Source organism: Elephas maximus, chromosome 5, assembly GCF_024166365.1.
Source record: "Elephas maximus indicus isolate mEleMax1 chromosome 5, mEleMax1 primary haplotype, whole genome shotgun sequence".
Taxonomy (NCBI): domain Eukaryota; kingdom Metazoa; phylum Chordata; class Mammalia; order Proboscidea; family Elephantidae; genus Elephas; species Elephas maximus.
The window spans coordinates 101,962,377-101,985,942 of NC_064823.1; positions in this window are offsets into that span (position 1 = coordinate 101,962,377).

Consider the following 23,566-nt stretch of genomic DNA (forward strand, 5'->3'; position numbering starts at 1 on the left):
CCATTGTGTTAAAATTGGGCTACCATCTTTCCAAAGAACTCCAGAAGCATAAACGTGGTTGGAATACTGTATATCCCACAAGTCATGAAAGAGTTAAGGGTGAAGGATGGTGAGGGGACAAGGGGTGATAGCTAAAGGGTATGAGCTTATTTTTGAGGTAATGAAAATATTCAAAAATTGACGGCGGTGATAGTTGAAAATGTTTGTCAATATACCAAAGAACATTGGCCTATTCTCTTTAAATGGCTGAAATACATGATATGAGAATTACGTCTCAATGAATCTGTTCATGAAAGAAAGACAGTATGGATTCAAATATTCACTTATTAATGAAAGCTATGAAGAGGAAGAAAATCCTGGTGGTGTAGTGATTAAGAGCTATGGTTGCTAACCAAAGGTTGGCAGTTCGAATCCACCAAGCACTCCTTGGAAACCCTATGGGGAAGTTCTACTCTTTCCTATAGGGTTACTATGAGTCAGAATTGATGACAACTTGTTTGGTTTGGTTTTGGCTTATGAAGAGGAAAGAAAAATAAAATCTGACTATATGAGGAAAAGTAAAAAACCCTTTTTCTTAAATATAAACTTAAGAAGTTTCCCCAAGCAATTAAGAAAAGCAGTGAAATTAAGTTATGCTACAAAAAGACTATTCAAACAGGAAATGAATACATAAATAAGCAGGTAAATAGATATTTCTAATCATTCACTAAAAAATATGTATCAAATACTCATTAATATACCATGTAACGTTCTACAGAATAAACATAAGTAGATAAACAAGATATGGAAGGCCATTTCTCTTTATACCTTACATTTTATTGGGGTGGGGGTAGGTTAACAAAAAAGAAAATAAGCAAATAAGTAAGGTAAATTATAGGTAGTGGTAGATGCTAGGTAGATAATTTATGTGATTTGATAGAGGTTGATGTTGGCACAGAGAATGAAGCAGGTGATTTATATAATATATTCTATTATTGAAGAAGATATTTAAACAGTGATCTGAATGATGGAAAGAACTGGCCATGTGATTTGGAGCCATTATAGGTAGTGGGAAAGGCAAGGGCAAGGGCCCTGAGGTGGTACATACTTTTGAATCTTGAAGATCAATGATGAATAGTTTATAGTTGAAGAGTAATAAGTGAATTTTCTGTATCTGACTGTAAAAGTAAAGTTAAAAAAGTCAGATATTTGTTAATATTTATAAAAAAGGCTATTCCAAAATACCAGTAAATTAAAAATATTGTTGACAAGCTTACTCAAGATACTGAGAAAAGCATATGCTCGTAGGAGAAATATAAAGGCTAAAATTATCAAGAAGGTGAAATTTAAATGATTAAATTATAAAACCTTTTGAAAATACTCAATTTTCAAGAAAAATATACACTATCAAATTGTGTTAAGAAGAATTAGCGAATCCAACCATCTAAAAGGCTACATTTACTGCCTGTACGAATAACTAATATTGAGCATTGTCTTGAGGGTTATAACCACCAATCACTCATTGAGAAATAATCAGTTTTAACAATTCCGTGTTGTTCTGTAAAAGAATAAAAATGAACCTCAAAGACAGGATAGTATTTTTACTACACCTATGTAAAATACAATCCAAGTTCAATTTTTAGGAAATTAATGTTACGTTATGATCCTATAACCCATTATTTTCTAAAGTTTTCAGTTTTTTGTCATAGTGCCCACAGACTAAAAAAAAAAAAAAAAATCACTGAGAAGTATAAATGTGAATACACCAACTTGGCTTCAAACTAAAAATATTTAAACATAAAATTATAAAATCAAGCTTGTTATTGCCTATTCCAAAACAAAATCCCTTGACTACAGTATTCCCATTAAGGACATTTCCATTCTCTGTAATCAGACTCAAAAAAAAAAAAAAAAAAAATATTTGGATCGTTTTTTCTCCTGCCCAACATTCAATTTGTAGCTATGGGATTTAGTTTTGCTAAATAATCCAAAGCAATTCCCTGGCCTCCTTGTACTCCAGTTTCTTATCAGTTACAAGCTTGTGTTGAGATTATATGCATTACTCAGTGTGAAGATGTTTTAACTACAAAATGATGTCAGGTATTGTTATTATCATAGAAAACAAAGACATTGTACTCTTGCTTTTAGGTATATGTAATGACTTTGGGCAATTTTTTTTAGAAGCTTAATTTTTCCACTCGGAGCCTCACTAGTTTAATTCTTAAAATCACATTTCCTCATAGAAACATTGGATGTTTCAGGACACTTGAAGAAAATTTTATTCCAAAAATTTTGGTATATTATTACAACTCGCATGCATGGTGTTGTCGTAAAGGGAGACTAAATCTTAGGCCTCATTTTAAGATTACGATAGTAGAACTCTTGAGAGGCAGGGTACTTAACTTTGAAAATAACCATACTATCTACTGCATAAAGTCTACAGGCAATTAGAAAAGCCATAAAAGTGAAAGAACTCAATACACCTTACTGAAAATATTAACTAACGTTTATTCAAGACTTAGTATTTATTTGACGCTGTGCTAAATATTACAATAGTGATATCTCTATGAAGTTTTATTACTGTTTTCACTTTACAAATAAGTTTAACTGAGATTTTGAGAGATTAATTAAGTAACTTGCACAAGATCACACAATTGGTAAAAACTGTAAATAGGGTAAAGATCCTGATAAAAAGGTAACAAACCCAGAGCTCTTAAACATTACACCATGTATGAGAAATGTGACCTCAGAACCACTCACATCAGAATCAGCTGAACTACCTGCTAAAACTGCCTATTCCTTAAATCCACGCAAGGTTTGCTAACCTTTACTATCAGGAGTGGAAGCAGGGAATCAGTATTTTAAAGTTGATCTCTAGATTGATGAGTTCGAGAGCTATGGTTGTATAGTATAACTGGTACATTGGTGAATCTTTATATATGCAAAGTCATCATGCAAAATCCAGTATATACTTTCTTATATAAAAGAATATATGAAAAACTTTGTGTCATGCAGACATAAGGGACTTTAAACTTTCTCTGCACTTAGGTAGCTTTATCAGGCTAAAGATGCTAAGTAAATAAAGAAGGAATCATATTAAAATTTGCCTGGCTAAACATTCTACCATATATCTTCAGAAATGAAACATAAAATAAGTGATAATAAACCGAAGGTAACCATTTAAAATATATAAGTAAATAGCTCTAAGGAAAAAACAGAAGCAAAGCTATAGAAAGTTAATCTAAGGGAGATATAAAGTTACTTTACAGTGAAGAAATCCAACAAACACTACCTCAACAAGATGAATAGGTCAACATCAATAGTAATAAATCATGTTGATAATATTTACCTTTTATATGATATGATGAGACTGGAACTTCACCTCAGTGGTCTTCCGCCCAAAAACCCATTACCCTAGTCTAATCATGAGATAAACATCAGACAAATCCCAATAAAGGGGAACTCTACAAAATTCTTGCCCAGTACTATTTAAAACGTCAAGGTCATCAAAAACAAGGAAAGTCTAAAAAAATGTCACAGATGAGAATTCTGAGAAGAAATGATACCAAAATACACTGTGGTGCTCTGGATGGGATCTTGGGACATTAAAAAAAAGATAAAAACTAAGGAAATCTGAATAAAAAATATGGACTTTAGTTACAAATAAAGTGTTAATATTGATTTATTAGCTGTAACAAATGCACCATACTAATATAAGAGGTTAATAATAGGTAAAACTGTATACAGGGTATATGAGAACTGTGTACTAGCCTTACAAATGTTCTGAAAATAAAAATCTGTATTAAAAAATAAAAAGTCAATCTAATAAGTTGGATGTTGTAAGAGACTAATGTATAATGTCAAAGCAATGTTAAAACTTTCATATAGTGGTAAAGCAAAACAAGACATAAAGATAATATATTATAACAATGATTTTTAAGACGATTAAAATTAATAAAACCACATTGATTCAAAGAGAAAGTAATTATATTCCAGTAAGTAAGAAAACCACCACCCGTCTGTCAGTTTTTCCTATTGTGGTAGCTTGTATGTTGCTGTAATGCTGAAAATTATGCCACCAGTGTTTCAAATACCAGCAGGGTTACTCATGGTAGACATGTTTTAACAAAGTTTTCAGACTAAGACAGACTTTGGAGAAAGTCCTGGTGATCTACTTCTGGAAATTAGCCAATGAAAACCCATGGATCACAAGGCAACATCGTCTTATTCACTAGTTCTGAACACACATCAGGAGGGATCAGTCAGTGGAAGAGGCCATCATGTTTGGCAAAGTAAAAGGCCAACAAGGGTCGGGGAAAGCCTAGGTGAGATGGACTGGCACAATATCCACGACAGTGCCCTGGAACATGCTGATGATCATAAAGATGATGCAAAACTCAGCAATGTTTCGTTCTGTTGTACATAAAGTAGCCATAAGTTAGAGTCTGTTAAACAACAGCTATCTATCTATCTACCTATGTATCATCTCTCTGTTTGTTTATCTATCTGTCTATCATCTATCTATCTATCTATCTATCTATCTATCTATCTATCTATCTATCTATCTATCTATCTATCTATCTATCTATCTCTCTATCTCTCTATCTCTCTATCTCTCTATCTCTCTATCTCTCTATCTCTCTATCTCTCTATCTCTCTATCTATCATCTATCTACCTATCTATCTCTCTATCTCTCTATCATCTATCTATCATCTATCTATCTATCTATCATCTATCTATCCATCTATATCTATCTACCTATCATCTCTCTGTTTATCTGTCTACTTATCTATCATCTCTGTTTATCTATCTACCTACCTATCTGTCTATTATCTATCTACCTATCTACTAAAAATAAATAATAGAAGATAAATGCAAAATTCTAACGTTAATAAAAAAATCACAACATGCAAATACAATGTTTTTGTTTGAGGGTGACAGTGCAGAATGAAAACTGGGACTCTCTTTGAGGTGTCTGTCCTGGAGTGGAGATGGTCAAACAGATATTTCCAGAGTAAAAGAGCAGAGATTTGAACCAGGCCCTTTATTTTACACCAATATATTTTGCTGTGGGAGAAACTGGCTTTCTTCTGGTAAGATTTTAATAAGTGAGAAGAATGGGTGAAATTTATACCTCAGACCTCAACCAATCATCAGCAAAGGAGTCTGTTTTTTTAACGAATATTAGAGGTGGAACACACTTAACAGGCATTTTAAATCTATGCACCATGGAATCGTTGCTGATCTCCTAATAGATTGTATATTGAACTACACTTGAGCACATCCTAAGTGGAAGAATTTATGATAGATTTTGCAAATTTCCCTTTAGAAATAGATATATAACATATTTACAACCTTACTTTCATCTAGGCACATAATGATCTTATCACACAAGGATGGATATAAATTTAAACTAAAATGATCAATAATTCCTCTTCTTGCCTCTATTGATTGTTTTTAAGTGTTATATATGTCTTATATAAATGCATTTGAGTATATATATACATATACATACATATGCATATATATAGATATAATTGTAATTCCTGGATTGTACAGTCAGTTAATGTGCTCAGATGCTAACCAAAAGGTTAGAGGTTCAAGCCCATCCAGAGGCCCATTGGAAGCAAGACTTGGTAATCTACTTCCGAAAAATCAGCCATTGAAAGCCCAATGGAGTATAGTTCTACTCTAATGATAAATTTTAATTACCTCCCTGAGAATTTCATTGAGGATCAACTCTATGTTTTTTTTCCTGAATATGACATTTGAGTCCTTTCCATGCAACAGAAAAGCCTTCTAGCACCACCTCCTTCCTTCGTCCCACCCTGGTCAGAATCCTTACTCAAATTAGTGTTCCACTTTCAGTTTAAATGTGCTTTATGACCAAACATACACTTACCATGTAGAGCTACGTGGTCTTTACAACTCTTATAATATATATAATTACAGTATGAGTCATAAGGATGTTAACAATAAAGGGCCAATCAACATCATGAGAAACAGTGTGATATATTTGAAGAAATCCCTATCTATAATGAAAACTAAATTCATGCTTAATTTTATATTCTGCCTTATTTTTCCTTAAGTGAATGAATATATTAATATTGTTCTCTCATATCATCTAGGGCACATAATATAAACTATTTTATGTGATTATTTATTTCAGTGATGTGTAGCTGATAATCTATGCTGACTCATCTCTGTGTCATTTCTCTAATCAGATGTAATGAAATGCTAAAATTTCATTTAGTGGAATCTTGAAGGCAAACATCCACTCTTTGGCATATGAATTAAACACTGGAGTTATAAGAAATCATGGAGATAAGGTAGCAATCTGATTTTAACTTTTCAGATTAAAAAAATGAATTTTGTACAGGATATGTGACTTATGAAAAGTCATATATATATATGTGTGTGTGTGTGTAGTTATTGGCACAATTGTGAGTAGACCACAAGGCTTCTAACTATATTAACTCATTAGAACATCAGTGTTTTATTTGTACTCTATATGCCCATTGCTGACCAGTTGATTCTGACTCATAGCAATCCTATTGGAGAGGGTAGAACTGACTCATAGGATTTCCAAGTAGCTGCTGGTGGATTTGAACTGCCAACCTTTTGGTCAGCAGCCGAGCTTTTAACCACTGCACCACCAGGGCTCCTTTCATAATCCTCTATCGGCTTTCATCCACCAGACAGCTTAAATTATTTAGCATCAATGTCCGCAGACCATTTCACACTCATAAATACATTTTGCTCCTTAGGACACCTGTATTCATTGCATAAATTTAAGCTAAAAGAGAGATCCCCTAAGAAATTGATACGGGAACCCATAGGATTCTTAACGAACAAGTAAAACATTTTGTACAACTTGAATAATTTTTTTTTGAGTAAAGCATACGTTAGACTGGATAAATGAAAAGATATATTAGACACAGCTTTATTTATTGAGAGAAAAAACAGTAATTAAATTTTTAACTCTTTCATTCTACATAATTTTCCCATATAATTAAGATGCATTCTCAAACAAACAGAAGTAAAATGCAGGAGTTGAAAACAGTTATTTATTCCTCCATCCAAACCAACCTAGGAGTGGAGGTTACAAAATAAAGGCAAATATTTCAAAGGTTATGAGCAACTAGGGTTACTTTGAGTGGTATTCACCTTGACGGCACACACAACAACAAAAGCACCTAGGAAGCTCTGCTTTGCATACCTTGCCCATGGTTATTTTCTAATTTTTATGAGAACATTTACAGAGAAGACATCTATACATTCCTCCTTGGTATATTTTATCCAGGCCAATCATCTAGCAGAATAATGTAGAGACTGGACTTAAAACGTCTTCTATCCTTATGTAATTATGAGGAGTGCTACTGATGGCTCATTACCAGGTAGCTACCTCTCCGCCATTTAACCAACTAGAATCAGACCAAGATTACTTTGAATTTTCCAATTTATTGGTACTATAGTTACACCAAGATTTCCTGGGTATTGTAGATTGTTAGGCTTTTGACTATTAGCCAAAAGTTTGGTAGTTAGAACCCACTCACAGGCCTCAGAAGACAGGTCTGGTGATCTGCTTCTGAAAGGTCACAGCCCTGAAAACTCTATGGAGCAGTAGTATTCTAATCAAAATGAATTAGATAATTTAAGACTTTGAAACAAAAGGACCTATGAATATTAGTATTTAATATAAAGAAAAATTGATGAGAGTTGAATCAGCAATAAAAACAAACTAGTGTAACTAATACATAACTCAGATTACAATCATCATTCCTAAGTAAAACACTGAGAGATATTAACCAACGACATAATTTTAGATGTATGGTTTATTTTAAAATATTAGAAATCGCTTTAACATAGTTTAATGTAATGAACCAAATGCTGCCAAGTATGTGAAATGCCCATGACTAAGCTCGTGAATTAATTATATCTAAGCATTTTCTTTGGGGTTTTAGTTTAAGCATTTTTGTTTCATTTACTATTAAATAATGTTCTAAATATGATATTTTTATGTCTACGAAGATTAAAAAATCATTGAAAGTGTTCAATTTACAAGGTTTTTTTTTTATAACAAGTAGTGATGGAGGAGTATATGTTCATTTCAACAATAATAGATCAATGCTTTAATATCGTTACTTCCTGTCAAGTTGGCTCTGACTCATAACAACTTTATATACACCAAAATGAAACGGTGTCCAATCCTGTGCCATCTTCATGATTGCTATGTTTGAGTCTATTGTTGCAAACGTTATGTAATAACTCCCAACCTAGGGGGCTAATCTTCCAACACTATATTGAACATATTAGACAACATTCTGTTGTGATTCATAGGGTTAATTTTCAGAAGTGGATAGACAGGACTTTCTTCCTAGTGTGTCTTAGTCTGGAAGCTCTGTTGAAACCTGTCCAATACGGGTGGCCTTGTTGGTATTTGACATATCAGTGGCATAGCTCCCAACACCATAGCAACATACAAGCCACCACAGTGTGACAAACTGATAGAAACACGGTAGAATGCTTTGATTGTTGTTGTTGTTAGGTGCCATCCAGTTTGTTCTGACTCATAGCAATTCTGTGTACAACAGAATGAAAAACTTCCCAGTCCTGTGCCATTCTCACAATTGTTGTTATGCTTGAGCACATTGCGGCAACCATTGGGTCAGTCCATTTCACTGAGGGTCTTCCTCTTTTTTGCTGATGCTCTTCTTTACCAAGCATGATGTCCTTCTCCAGGGACTGATCCCTCCTGATAACATGTCCAAAGTATGTGAGATGTAGTCTTGCTGTCCTTGCTTCTAAGAAGCATTCTGGTTGTATCTCTTCCAAGATAGATTTGTTCATTCTTTTGGCAGTCCATGGTATATTCAATATTCTTCACCATCACAATTCAAAGGCATCAATTCTTCTCTGGTCTTCATTATTCATTGTCCAGCTTTTTCATGTATTTGAGGTGATTGAAAACACCATGGTTTGGGTAAGGCACACCTTAGTCTTCAAGGTAACATCTTTGCTTTTCAACACTTTAAAGAGGTCTTTTGCAGCAGATTTGCCCAATGCAGTACGTCTTGCCTTTTGATTTCTTAACTGCTGCTTCCGTGAGTGTTGATTATAGATCCAAGTAAAATGAAATCCTAGACAACTTCAGTCTTTTCTCTGCTTATTATGATGTTGCTTATCGGTCCAGTTTTGAGGATTTTTGTTTTCATTATGTTAAGGTGTGATCCATAGTGAAGGCTGTGGTCTTTGATCTTCATCAGTAAGTGCTTTAAGTCCTCTTCATTTTCAGCAAGCAAGGTTGTATCATCTGCACGACACAGGTTGTTAATGAGTCTTCCTCCAGTCCTGATGCCCCATTCTTCTTCATATAGTCTAGCTTCTAGGATTTTTTGCTCAGCATACAGATTTAGTAAGTATGGTGAAAGGATACTATCCTGACACACACGTTTTCTGATTTTAAACTACACGGTATCTTCTTGTTCTATTTGAACAACGGCCTTTTAGTCTAAGTACAGGTTCCTCATGAACACAATTAAGTGTTCTGGAATTCCCCCTCTTTGCAGTGTTATCCATAATTTGTTATGATCCACACAGTCAAATGCCTTCGCATAGTCAATAAAACACAGGTAAACATCTTTCTGGTATTCTCTGCTTTCAGTCAGGATCCATCTGACATCAGCAATGGTATCCATGGTTCCATACCCTCTTCTGAATCCAGCTTGAATTTCTGGCAGTTCCCTGTTGATATACTGCTGCAGCTGCCTTTGAATGATCTTCAGCAAAATTTTCCCTTGAATGCTTTGATAGATGGTAGATATCTCTAATACAATACCATCTGCCTTACTCAGGGCTCTAAAGAAACGGAATCATTGACAGACAATGGATGGATGGCTAGAGGTAGATAGATAGGTACATACATACATACATACACATACATAGATAGATATTGACTTTAAGGAATTGCTTCAGGTGATTGTGGGGGGCTGGAAAGTCAAAAATTTATAGATCAGGCAACAGGCTGGAGACACCTACAAGCAAGCATTCCCAAATTTTCAGTCAGGTGACAGGAAGTGAGTTCTGGCAAAATGTCCATTTAAAGTCTGGGGCCAGAACACATCCTGGGGAACTCTATTTTTGCTTTTAATGCCTTCAACTGATTGATTGAAGGCTGCCGGCATTATAGAAGGTAACCCACTTTACTTGAGGCCAATTGATTTAATCTCATGTAACTGCTTCGTAACAGCAACTAGACTAGTGTTTTACTAAATAACTCTGCACCGTAGCCTAGCCTGGTTGACATGTAAAATTAAAAATAGTAACATCTGCCACATATTTGGGACACACAGAAAACCACAGTCTCCAGTCCTGTGTGTCACAAGTAGCAATGTGACTAGTGCTGACCAATGGGTTGTGATCAGAGGTAATATTTATTGCTTCCCCCCAAAAAGTGTTTAATTTCCAGTTTGAGAAAGACACCTGTTCAACATGATGCAGTGACAGGACACAGAAGACACTCTAAGACACCTTCATTGCTTCATAGATGACAAGTGTCCAAGGATCTGCCTGAAATTATGCGAACATGAAAAAAATCTTTGCTGTGGAATTTGGGGATTGTTGAATAGCAAAGAATGTCCTAACTATTCTAGCTTATACAGTAGAGAAAAAGTACATCAACGCACTTGCTATTTATTCAACATTATACTTTGGTAAGTACAAATCAATTTACTGCAATTTAATTAAACCTGTATGACTTTGAATAGTATTGATAAGAATACACTGTGTTAAAAGTGAACTTGTATTTAAATTATACTCACTTAAAATACAGATTATAATGTCGTCGCAAAATGATTTGGACACACACACACATAATCTACATGTAAAATGCTGTGCTTTCATATCCTAACCAAATAAAGCATGCCCAAATAGCATTGAGAAGAATAAAAAATGTATTTCTAACATTAATTCCAAATATGTGAAATATTTCAAAGTATGTAACTTGTGATATCTTTGCTGAAAAAAAAAACTTCATAACTTTAGGAAGTCAAAAGGGTCTGGGGATGAATGAATGAAAATGGACTATGAATGGAAAATATTGCCGTGAGATTAAAGTATGCAGCATAACTGTTATTCTCTTACAGTGAGATTACTTGATGTCATAAAGCATGATGGCACAAATACTGTTCATTTATGTCACTATAAAGTGAACTTTACTGTGGACCAATCAGTACTACTCTTTATAATATCCAGGCTTAAGCTTACTAATTGTATCACTATAAACCAATTTTATAGTCATATAAACAGTGGAGATAATGCTGTCAGATAATGCTTTGGTATTAATGCCTCAAACACACTAATATATTGTCTGAATAGATCTCTTACAGACTAGTATGCAATGGCCAGGTACAAAAGAACCAGAATAATCTATGTTATAACTCTCAGCAAAATGCTATAAATTCAGCGTGCAGCCCTTTCAAACATTTTGTATCACTTCATTTAACAAATACATGAGTTTATTTAATATGAAATGACTGCAAACAGCAATCACGGCATTCTGCCCTAGAAATAGAGAAAAAGCATATGTCTTTTTCTAAGTCAATATTTATTTGATTGGAAAAAACCGTGATAATTACTTATTGATTCAAAAATTGTTTAGAGTAATCCTTTAAAAAATCTTTGACAAAAGAGAACACAAGCTTTCAGCATGATTTTTTAAGCCCACACACATTCTTAAATCCTCTCCATGTGGAAAAAAAAATTAAATTTAAGATACTTATATGAGTCTCTATCACATTGCTCATTTACAAAAAATCACCACATCAATGTGGAATGAAATGCTATTAAAAAGCAACAAATACATTATATAAGGACCTTAATGTGATACTTTGATGTTTGTCATGCATTCTTACCTTTGAAGCACATCTTTTATGCAAAACACAAATACTCCTCACAAAAACTTATCACACTCTACTGAGAAGTGAGCCAAAATCCTCAGAAAATTTGAGGGACATCCCTAACGGCCACTTTAATGAGCTTTATAAAATGAGCAAAACTCCATCTATTCTTTATTAATGTTGATCTCACAAGACCTATCACTCAAAAATGTGAGATAAAATTGTGTTGCCATACTGTCTGAGGATAAAGGAGAAAATAGCTACTCCTAGTTGCAACTATTGTGGAGGAGAACAGACGTAATCCTTATTCTCATGGAGTTTACACTGCAACAGGGAAGACCAATATTAACCATTCATAGTAAGCTAACTTAACCTGGGAAGGCCTTTCTGGGAGTGTAACATTGAAGTTGAGACGTTAACAACATGTAGGACTTAATATGAAAAAGATTGGAGGTAATTGCTCTCAGGCAGAGGAAAAGGCAAATATAAATGTCATTATTAAATATCTGAATTTTCTAAAAAATATCAATATGTCTGGAGTATAATGAGAGAGGAGCGAGTGATGCTAAATGAAGGTAGAAAGGGTGACAGGAGCCACATAACACAAGTCTTTGTAGGCCATGAGTATTTGAGATTTTATTTTAATGGGCAGCCACCAGAGTTTTAGATTAGAGAGTGAGATTATCTAATTTATGTTTTACAGAAGGAGCCTTGGTTGCACAAGAGTTAAGTGCTCTACAGCTAACTGAAGGTTGGCAGTTCAAACCCATCCAGAAGCTCCTGGGGAGAAAGGCCTAGCAATATGCTTCCATAAAGATTACAGCCTAGAAAACCCTATAGTGGCACTTCTACTCCATCACATGGGTGGTTATGAGTTGAAATTGACTTGATGACATCTAACAATAACAGTGTGTTTTACAAAGAACATTCTGGTAAAAAAGGTGAAAAATAGACTGGTAGAAGGAAAGAGCAGAAGGGGAAAAGGCCAATTAGGATATTGTAGATTATTCTCAATACAGCACCTGTAATGATTCTGTTAAAAGATTGTCAGGTCAAGTCATTTTTCTGCTTATGAGCTTAAGATGGCTTCCCATTTCACTCAGAGTAAAAACGGAAACCCTTAGGATAAAATTGCAAACCTATATCATCCTGTCACTTCACTTCTCTTGAACTCACCCCCATAACCACATCTTTGCCCATTATCCACCAGCCATTCTGGTTTCCTTGATATTCCTTGTATATGTCAAGCATATTCTAATCTGAGAAAGAAGGATAGGTAAATAGATAGATGATAGATGATATAGATAGATGATAGATGATAGATAGATAGATAGCTAGATAGATAGATAGCTAGATAGATAGATAGCTAGATAGATGATAGATAGATAGATAGATAGATAGATAGATAGATAGATAGATAGATAGATAGATAGATAGATAGATAGATGATAGATGATTAGATAGACAGATAGATGATTGATAGATAGATGATAGATAGATAGATTAGAGAGAGAGATTAGATAGATGATAGATTAGATAGATAGAGATAGAGAGATAGATTAGATACATAGATAGATGATAGATGATGATAGATAGATAATTAGATAGAGAGAGAGATAGAGAGATAGATGATAGAAAGAGAGAGAGAGAGAGAGAGAGAGAGAGAGATAGATAGATAGATAGATAGATAGATAGATAGATAGATAGATAGATAGATAGATAGATAGATAGATGGATGGATGGATGATGGGTAGATAGATAGATGGGTAGATAGACAGATGATAGATAGATGATAGCTAACTAGATAGATAGATGATAAATGATGATTAGATAGATAGATGATAGACAGATGATAGATAGATAAGATAGATAGATGGATAGATGGATGGTTGGATGGATGGATGGATGGATGGATGGATGGATGGATGGATGGATGGATGGATGGATGGATGGATGGATGGATGGATGGATGGATGGATGGATGGATGGATGGATGGATGGATGGATGGATGGATGGATGGATGGATGATAGACATACAGACAGATAGCTGCTTTCAAGTTGATTCCAACTCATGGAGATATAATGGAAAACAGAACAAGACATTGCCAGATCCTGCATCATCCTAACGGTCACTGGCATATTCGAGTCCACTGTTGGAGCTATTGTGGCAATCCAACTCACCCAGGGCCTTCCTCACCTTCCTTGGTTCTCTACTTCACGAAACATGTTGTTCTCCTCCGGCGATTGACAACTTCTGATGACAGGTACAAATCAAGCAAGTCAGATAATGTTCTGTTGTGATACATAAGGTTTTGATTAGCAAATTTTTGAAAGGAGATCTCCAGGCCTTTCTTCCCAGTCTGTGTTAATCTGGAAACTTGCTAAAACTTAATTCACTGCGCATGACACTGCTGGTATTTGAAATAGCAGTGGCATAACTTCCAAAATCATAGCCCCAAGTGAGCCACCACATTCAACAAATTAACAGATGAGTGGTAGCCTCTAACCTTCTGATGCCGTGAAGTTAACTCTGACTCATAGCGACTCTTTATGACAAAATAGAACTGCCCCATAGACTTTCCAAGGAGGGACTGCTGGATTCAAACTGCCGAACTTTTGGTTAGCAGCCATAGCTCTTAACCACTATGCCACCAGGGTTTCCACGCCTCTAACTTTAGCGCTTTGGAAACTGGCTGTTCCATCTTCATAGAATTCTTATCTTCAATATATCCATATTTCTCACTTTCTTCAAGTCTTTGTTCAAATGGTACTTTTCCAAAGAACATAGCCCTGCTCAGCGAAACCTATGTTGGACTTCTAACCCACAGATATATAATACATTAAGCCACTAAGTATAGTAATTCATTACAACAAATAATTTATTATTATTTCAAACCAAAGTCTGCCTTATGCAAATATTTTCCAAACGTGTAGATAGTTCTAAGTTGTTCTAAATCTATTTCAATTTCTTTATATTTACAGTTTATTGAAATGTTATCCAAAGAGATATTTTTGTTCTCTGTGTTTACATGAAAATTTTAAAATTTATATATGACATTATCTTGGTGAAAACCAATGGTAAAGCATTTCAATAAATATTTCCAGTATTTACTCCTCAGTCCTTTACCTCCCCCACCTAGATTTAGGAAGATATTCTCAATCTTGTCATATAAACCATTCTTCTGAATGAAACTTTCTGTCTCATTTTGCCAGCTTTTGTTTACTCATTGTTGAAACTAATTCATTAAACTTGCATGATGGGATTCTGGAATAAACCCCATTTTGATCATGGTGTATAATCCTTTTTATATATTGCTGAATTTGGTTTGCTAATTTTTTTTTGAAGATTTTTTAATCTGCATTTATTTGTGCCAATATTCAATTAGCCTTTAGTATTTTCATGTGATGTCTTTTTGGTATCAGCACAATGCTGGCCTCTTAGAAAGAGTTGGGTATTGTTTCCTTCTCTTATCTTTTTGGAAGAGTTTGTGAAATATTGGTATCAATTTTTCTTTAAACCTTTGATAGAATTTATCAGTGGAGACACCTAGGCCTGGGCTTATTTTTGTGGGAGGGTTTTTTTTGTTCTTATTGTTGCTAATTAAATATCTATAATCAATGTAATGACCCCATGACAGCAACTGGACTAGTGGTTGGTCAAACAACTGGGAACCATAGCCTAGTCAAGTTGACACATAAAATTAACCATTAAAGTTATACTTTGGCTCTCATGGCCTTGTTTTAATTTTCTTCAGCTTCACTTTGAACTTGCACTTGAGCAATTGATGGCCTGTTCCCCAGCTGACCCTGGCCATGTCTTGACTGATAATATTGAACATCTCCACTCATTTTTCCACAGTTGAAACTGATTTAATTCCCATGTAATCTATTCAGTGAGCTCGGATGTAGAGCTGTCCATTGTGTTGTTGAAAAAAAGCATTTGCAACTAATAAGTACTTGGCCTTAGAGAATTCTAGCATGTAATCTCGAGCATCATTTCTATTACCAAGTCCGCATTTTTCATCTACTGATCCTTCCCCTATATCTCCAGCTTTCTCATTCCAGTCATCAATAATTATCGATGATTCTTGATTACAATCCCAGTCAATTTCAGACTTTAGCATTTGTAAAATTTTCCATTTTCTCAATTTGGGACTCATAGTTGGTTCATAAATTTGAATAACGGTCATATTAACTGTTCTTCCTTTTAGGCATATGGATATTAACCTATCTCCGCATTGTGTTTCACGATGGATCTAGAAATGATCTTTTTGACAATGAACATGACACCATTTCTCTTTAGTTTTTTGTTTCTGGCATAGAAGACAATATGATTGTCCGATTCAAAATGGCCAGTACAAATCCTTTTCAGTTCACTAATGCCTAGGATATTGATCTTCAAGTGTTTCATTTCATTTTTGATGACTTCCAATTGTTCCTTCTTCATATTTTGTATGTTCTAATTTCAGATTGGAGCCCTGGTTGCTCAGTGGTTAAGAGCTCAGTTGGTAACCAAAGATTCACAGATTGAATCCACCAGCTGCTCCTTGGAAACCCTATGGGATAGTTCTACTCTGTCCTATAGAGTTGGAATTGACTCAATGGCAATGGGCTTTTTTTTTTTTTTTTTTTACTTCAGTTCCAATTACTAATGGATGTTTATAGATGTCACTTCTCTTTTTGAGTCATGCCACATCAGTAAAAGAAAGTTCTAAAGACTTTACTCCATCCATGTTATTAAGGTCAACTCTACTTTGAAGAGGCAGCTCTTTCCCAGTTGAATTTTCAGTGTTTTTCAACTGGAGGGGCTCATCTTCCAGCACTACACTGAACAATGTTCTGTTGTTATCCATAATGTTTTCCTTGGCTAATATTTACAAGTAGATCAATAGGCCTTTCTTTCCAGTCTGCCTTGTTCTGGAAATTTCACTGTAAACTGTCCACCAAGGGTGGTCCTGCTAATCTTTGAAATATCTGTGGCATAGCTTTCAGTATCATAGCAACACACAAGTCATCAATAGCTTATATATGTATATAAATTTATTATTATTTCAAACCAAAGTCTGCCTTATGCAAATATTTTCCAAACGTGTAGATAGTTCTAAGTTGTTCTAAATCTATTTCAATTTCTTTATATTTACAGTTTATTGAAATGTTATCCAAAGAGATATTTTTGTTCTCTGTGTTTACATGAAAATTTTAAAATTTATATATGACATTATCTTGGTGAAAACCAATGGTAAAGCATTTCAATAAATATTTCCAGTATTTACTTCTCAGTCCTTTACCTCCCCCACCTAGATTTAGGAAGATATTCTCAATCTTGTCATATAAACCATTCTTCTGAATGAAACTTTCTGTCTCATTTTACCAGCTTTTGTTTACTCATTGTTATTTCCTTTTTAGAGAAATATATCTAGATCCTTGATACTCAAAACATGCTTGGTGTATGGATTAATAATATTGCCATCACTTACGTGCTTGTAAGGATACAGAATCTTCCACCTCCCCCCCTTAGAATTAATGAATAAGAATGCAAATTCCTAACAAAATACACAGATGAATTCTGTATATTATATGTATATTAAAACTTGAGAAGTGTGGGTCTAAACCATATTGCCTATGTATACAGTTTACCCTGAAACCCACCACTTGTCTGTCAGTTTGTTGTACTGTGGTGACTTGCTTGTTGTTTTGATGCTGGAAGGGATGCAACCAGTATTTCAAAGATCAGTAGAGTCACCCATGGTGGACAGGTTTCAAAGAAGCTTCCAGACTAAGACAGACTAGGAAAAAAGACCTGGGAATCTAATTAAAAAAAAAAAAATTAGCCAGTGATTATCTTACAGATAGCAACAGAAAATTGTCTGATATAGTACAGTAAGATAAGCCACCCAGGTTGAAAGTCACTCAAAATATGACCGGAAATAAGCTGCCTCCTCAAAGTAGTATGGACCTTAATTACATTGATGGAGTAAAGCTTTTGTGAGCTTCTTTTGCTCATGTGGCACGACTCAAAATGAGAAGAAAAGCTGTAAACATCCATTAGTAATCAGACTGTGGAATGTGCAAAGTATGAATTATGGAAAATTGGAAATGGTCAAAAATGAAACGGATCGTTTGAAGATCTTAGGCATGAGTGATCTGAAATTTACTGGTATTGGCCATTCTGAACCAGACAATCTTATGGTCTACTATGCCAGGAATGACAAATTGAAGAGGACAACATAGCATTATCATCAAAAAGAAGATTTCAAGGTCTATTCTGATTTACAATGCTGTCAGTGGTAGGATAATACCCCTACACCTCCAAGGAACACCAGTTAATAAGACTATTATTCAAATTTACACAGATGAAGAAATTGAAGATTTTTACCAACTTCTGCAGTCTGAGGTTGATCAAACATGCAATCAAGATACACTGATAATTACTGGTGATTGGAATGAGAAAATTGTAAACAGAGAAGAAAGATCTGTAGTTGGAAAATATGGTCTCAGTGATAGAAAGTATGCCAGAGTTTGCATGATAGAATTTTGAAAAACCAATGACTTTTTCATAGAAAATACCTTTTTTCAACAACATAAACGACTACTATACAAGTGAACAAGGCCAGAAAGGATGGGATGTAGACAAGAATCAAATTGTCTACATCTGTGGAAAGATATGATAGAGAAGCTCAATAGGATCAACCAGAACAAGGCCATGGACCAACTGTGTAACAGACTGTCAATTGCTCATATGCAAGTTTAAGTTGAAGCTGAAGAAAATTAAAAGAAGTCTATGAAAGCCAATAAGACCTACTCAAGAATAGATTTGATGCATTGAACACTAATGATGAAAGACCAGAAGAGCTGTGGAATGATATCAAGGAATCATACACGAAGAAAGCAAAATGTCATTAACAAAACCCTTTGCTGTTGAGTCAATTCTGACTCATAGTGATCCTACAGGACAGAGTAGAAGTGCCCCATAGCATGTCCAAAGAGCGACTGGTGGATTCGAACTGCTGACTTTTTGGTTAGTAGCCTGGCTCTTAACCACTGCAACATCAGGGCCCCAAGTGTAATTAAAAAGGAAGAAAAAACTAAAATGGATGTCAGAAGAGACTCTGAAACTTGCTCTTCAATGTCCAGTAGCTATAGCAAATGGAAGGAAGGATGAAGTAAAAGAGCTATACAGAAGAATTTAAAGGGCAGCTGGAGAAGATAAAGTATTATAATGAAATGTGTAAACACTTGGAGTTAGAAACCAAAAGGGGAGAATACACTAGACATTTCTCAAACTGAAAGAAGTGAAGAAAAAATTCCAGCCTGGAGATGCATTATTGAAAGGTTCTCTGGGCAAAAAATCAAATGATGCAGGAAGCATCAAAAGAGGATGGAAGAAATGCAGGGTTACTTTCAGAATCGACTCGACGGCAGTGGGTTTTTTTTTTTTTTTTTAGCACAAAGACTTGATTGATATTCAACCATTTAAGGGATTATCATATCATCTAGAGCTAATGGAACTGAAGGAAAAAGTCCAAGCTGCACTGAAGGCATTGGCAAAAAACAAAGCTCCAGGAATCGACACAGTACCCACTGAGATGTTTCAACAAAAGAATGCAACACTGGAAGTGCCCACTTGTTTATGACAAAAAATTTGGGAGAGAGCTGCCTGGCAAACCAACTGGTAGAGATCTATAACTGTGCCCATTCCAAAGAAAAGTAATCTAATGGCAAGCAGAAATTATTGAACAATCATAAATATCACATGAAGGTAAAATTTTGTGTAAGATAATCCAAAAACGGTTGCAGCAGTACATCGATGGGAACTGCCAGGAGTTCAAGTCAGATTCAAAAGAGAATATGGGATGAAGGGTATCATTGCTGATATTAGATGAATCTTGGCTGAAAGCAGAGAATACTAGAAAGATGTTTATCTATGTTTTATTAACTACAAAAAGACATTTGACTATGTGGATCATAACAAATGTTATAGATAATATTACAAAGAACGGGAATTCCAGAACACTTAATTACACTCATGAGGATCCTTTACGGAGACCAAGATGCATTCATTCAAACAGAATAAGGGAATACTGCCACGTTTAAAAAAAAAAAAAGTGCCTGTCAGGGTTGGGTCCTTTCACCATATATATTCAATTAGTATGCTGAGCAAATAATCTGTGAAGCTGGACTATATGAAGAAAACACAGCATCAGAATTATAGGTAGATTCAACAGCTTGAGATATGCAGATGACACAACGTTGCTTGCATAAAGTGAAGAGGACTGGAAGCACTTACTGATGAAGATCAAGACCACATCATTATAGATTCCACCTCAACATAAAGAAAACAAGAATTCTGACAACTGGATCAATAAGCTACATTATGATAAATAGAGAAAATATTGAATTTGTCAGGGATTTCCCCAATGTATCTGTCAGTTTGTCGTACTGTGGGGGCTTGCATGTTTCTGTGATGCTGGAAGCTATGTCACTAGTATTCAGATACCACAAGGGTCATCCACGGAGGACAGGTTTCAGCTGAGCTTCCAGACTAAGACAGACTAGGAAGAAGGACCTGGCAGTCTACTTCTGAAAAGCATTAGCCAGTGAAAACCTTATGAATAGCAGTTGAACATTGTCTGATATACTGCTGGAAGATGAGCCCCCCAGGTTGGAAGGCACTCAAAAGATGACTGGGAAGAGCTGCCTCCTCAAAGTAGAGTCGACCTTAATGACATGGATGGAGTAAAGCTTTTGGGATCTTCATTTGCTGATGTGGCATGACTCAAACTGAGACAAAACAGCTGCAATCATCCATTAAGGACATCATCCATGAAGAAAGCAAGAGGTCATTGAAAAGACAGGAAAGAAAGAAAAGACCAAGATGGATGTCAGAGGAGACCCTGAAACTTGCTCTTGAGAGTCAAGCAGCTAAAGCGAAAGAATTGATGAAGTAAAAGAACTGAACAGAAGATTTCAAAGGGCTTCTCGAGAAGACAAAGTAAAGTATTATAATGACATGTGCAAAGAGCTGAAGATGGAAAACCAAAAGGAAAGAACATGCTCGGTGTTCCTCAAGCTGAAAGAACTGAAGAAAAAATTCAATCCTCGAGTTACAATAGTGAAGGATTCTATGGGGAAAATATTAAACCACACAGGAAGCATCAAAAGAGGATGGGAGGAATACACAGAGTCATTATACCAAAAAGAATTAGTCGATATTCAACCATTTCAAGAGGTGGCATATGATCAGAAACCGATGGTACTGAAGGAAGAAGTCCAAGCTGCTCTGAAGGCACTGGTGAAAAACAAGGCTTCAGGAATTCATGTAATATCAATTGAGATGTTTCAACAAACAGATGCAGCGCTAGAGGTGCTCACTCGTCTATGCCAAGAAATCTGGAAGACAGCTTCCTGGCCAACTGGAAGATGTCCATATTTATGCCTATTCCCAAGAAAGGTGATCCAACCGAATGTGGAAATCATTGAACAATATCTTTAATATCACACGCAAGAAAAATTTTGAAGATCATTCAAAAACAGCTGCAGCAGTATATGGACACAGAACCGTCAGAAATTCCAGTCGGTTTCAGAAGAGAACATGGAACCGGGGATATCATTGCTGATGTCAGATGGATCCTGGCTGAAACAGAGAATACCAGAAAGATGTTTACTTGTGTTTTATTGACTATTCAGAGGCATTCAACTGTGTGGGTCATAACAAACTACGGATAACATTGTGAAGAATGTGAATTCCAGAACGCTTAATTGTGCTCATGAGGAACCTTTACACAGATCAAGGCGGAGTTGTTCGGACTGAGGGGTTTAAAGTCAGGAACCGTGTGCATGAGGGTTGTATTCTTTCACCATACCTATTTAATCTGTATGCTGAACAAATAATACTAGAAGCTGGACTATATGAAGAAGAACGGGACATCAGGATTGGAGGAAGACTTATTAATAACCTGCATTATGCAGATAACACAACCTTGCTTGCTGAAAGTGAAGAGGACTTGAAGCCCTTACTAATGAAGATCAAAGACCACAGCCTTCAGTATGGATTGCACCTCAGCATAAAGAAAACAAAAATCCTCACAACTGGACCAAAGAGCAACATTGTGATAAACAGAGAAAAGATTGACGTTGTCAAGGATTTCATTTTACTTGGATCCACAATCAACAGCCATGGAAACAGCAGTCAAGAAATTAAAAGATGTGTTGCATTGGGTAAATCTGCTGCAAAGGACCTCTTCAAGGTGTTGAAGAGCAAAGATGTCACCTTGAAGACTAAGGTGCATCTGACCCAAGCCATGGTATTTTCAATCGTATCATATACATGTGAAAGCTGAACAATGAATAAGGAAGACTGAAGAAGAGTTGATGCCTTTGAATTGTGGTGTTGGGAAAGAATATTGAATATACAACAGACTGCCAAAAGAACGAACTAATCTGTCTTAGAAAAGGTACAGCCAGAATGCTCCTTAGAGGCAAGGATGGCGAGACTGCATCTTACATACTTTGGACATATTGTCAGGAGGGATAAGTCCCTGGAGAAGGACATCATGCTTGGCAGAGTACAGGGTCAGCGGAAAAGAGGAAGATCCTCAACGAGGTGGATTGACACAGTGGCTGCAAGAATGATCTCAAGCACAACAATGATTGTAAGGATGGCTCAGGATCGGGTAGTGTTTCGTTCTGTTGTGTGTAAGGTCAGTATGAGTCAGAACTGCCTCGAGGGCACCTAACAACAACAAGAACAGGGATTTCATTTTTCTTGAATCCGTGGAAGCAATAGTTAAGATATTAAATGAAGTATGACATTTGGGCAAATCTTCTGCAAAAAACCTCTTTAAAGTGTTGAAAAACAAAGATATCACCTGGAGGGCTAAGGTTCACCTGACCCAAGCCATGGTATTCTCAATTTCTTCATATGCATGTGGAAGCTGGACAATGAAAAAGGAAGACTGACAAAGGTTTGATGCACTTGAATTATGGTGCTGGTGAAGGATATTGAATATATCATGGACTGCCAGAACAAAGAAAACATCTGTCTTAGAAGCAGTACAGCCAGAATGCTCCTTAGAAGCAAGGGTGGCAACACTTCTTCTTACATAGTTTGGAAAGCTTGGAAATGTTACTAGGGGTGACCAATTCCTAGAGAAAGACCTCATACTTTGTAAAATAGAGGTCAGCAAAACAGAGCAAGACCTTCAAAGAGATGGATTGACACAGAGGCTGCAACAATGGGCTTAGGTATAGCAATGATTGTGACGATGGCCTAAGACCATGCGATGTTTTGTTCTGGTGTACATAGGTTCTCTGTGAGTCCTCACAACTTGATAGCACCTAACAATAACAGCAACAAACCTGAAACTGTTAATTTTCTTCAGAAAATGGATTTATCAGTGCTCTAGAGAATCTGTTTACTGGCCCTTATAGAAATCTTAAAAAAGATTCCATAACTTTCTCTTTATTTCCATTTATTCAAATTCAGCTCTCCTAAAAATCAAATCTCAAGTTTGAGTTAAAATTCACTCTCTTATTCTCTAAGGCCAAGTTTTATTCGGTGGAATTTTTATCTGTCTAAGGGGAGAGATGAGTGTCATCTGTGGTGAGGCGATACTTTCTCCTTCATCTTTAGGGTCTTTCTCCTCAATTGTGTTGAAATGGAGAAGAACAGGAAAAGAAAAAAAGTGT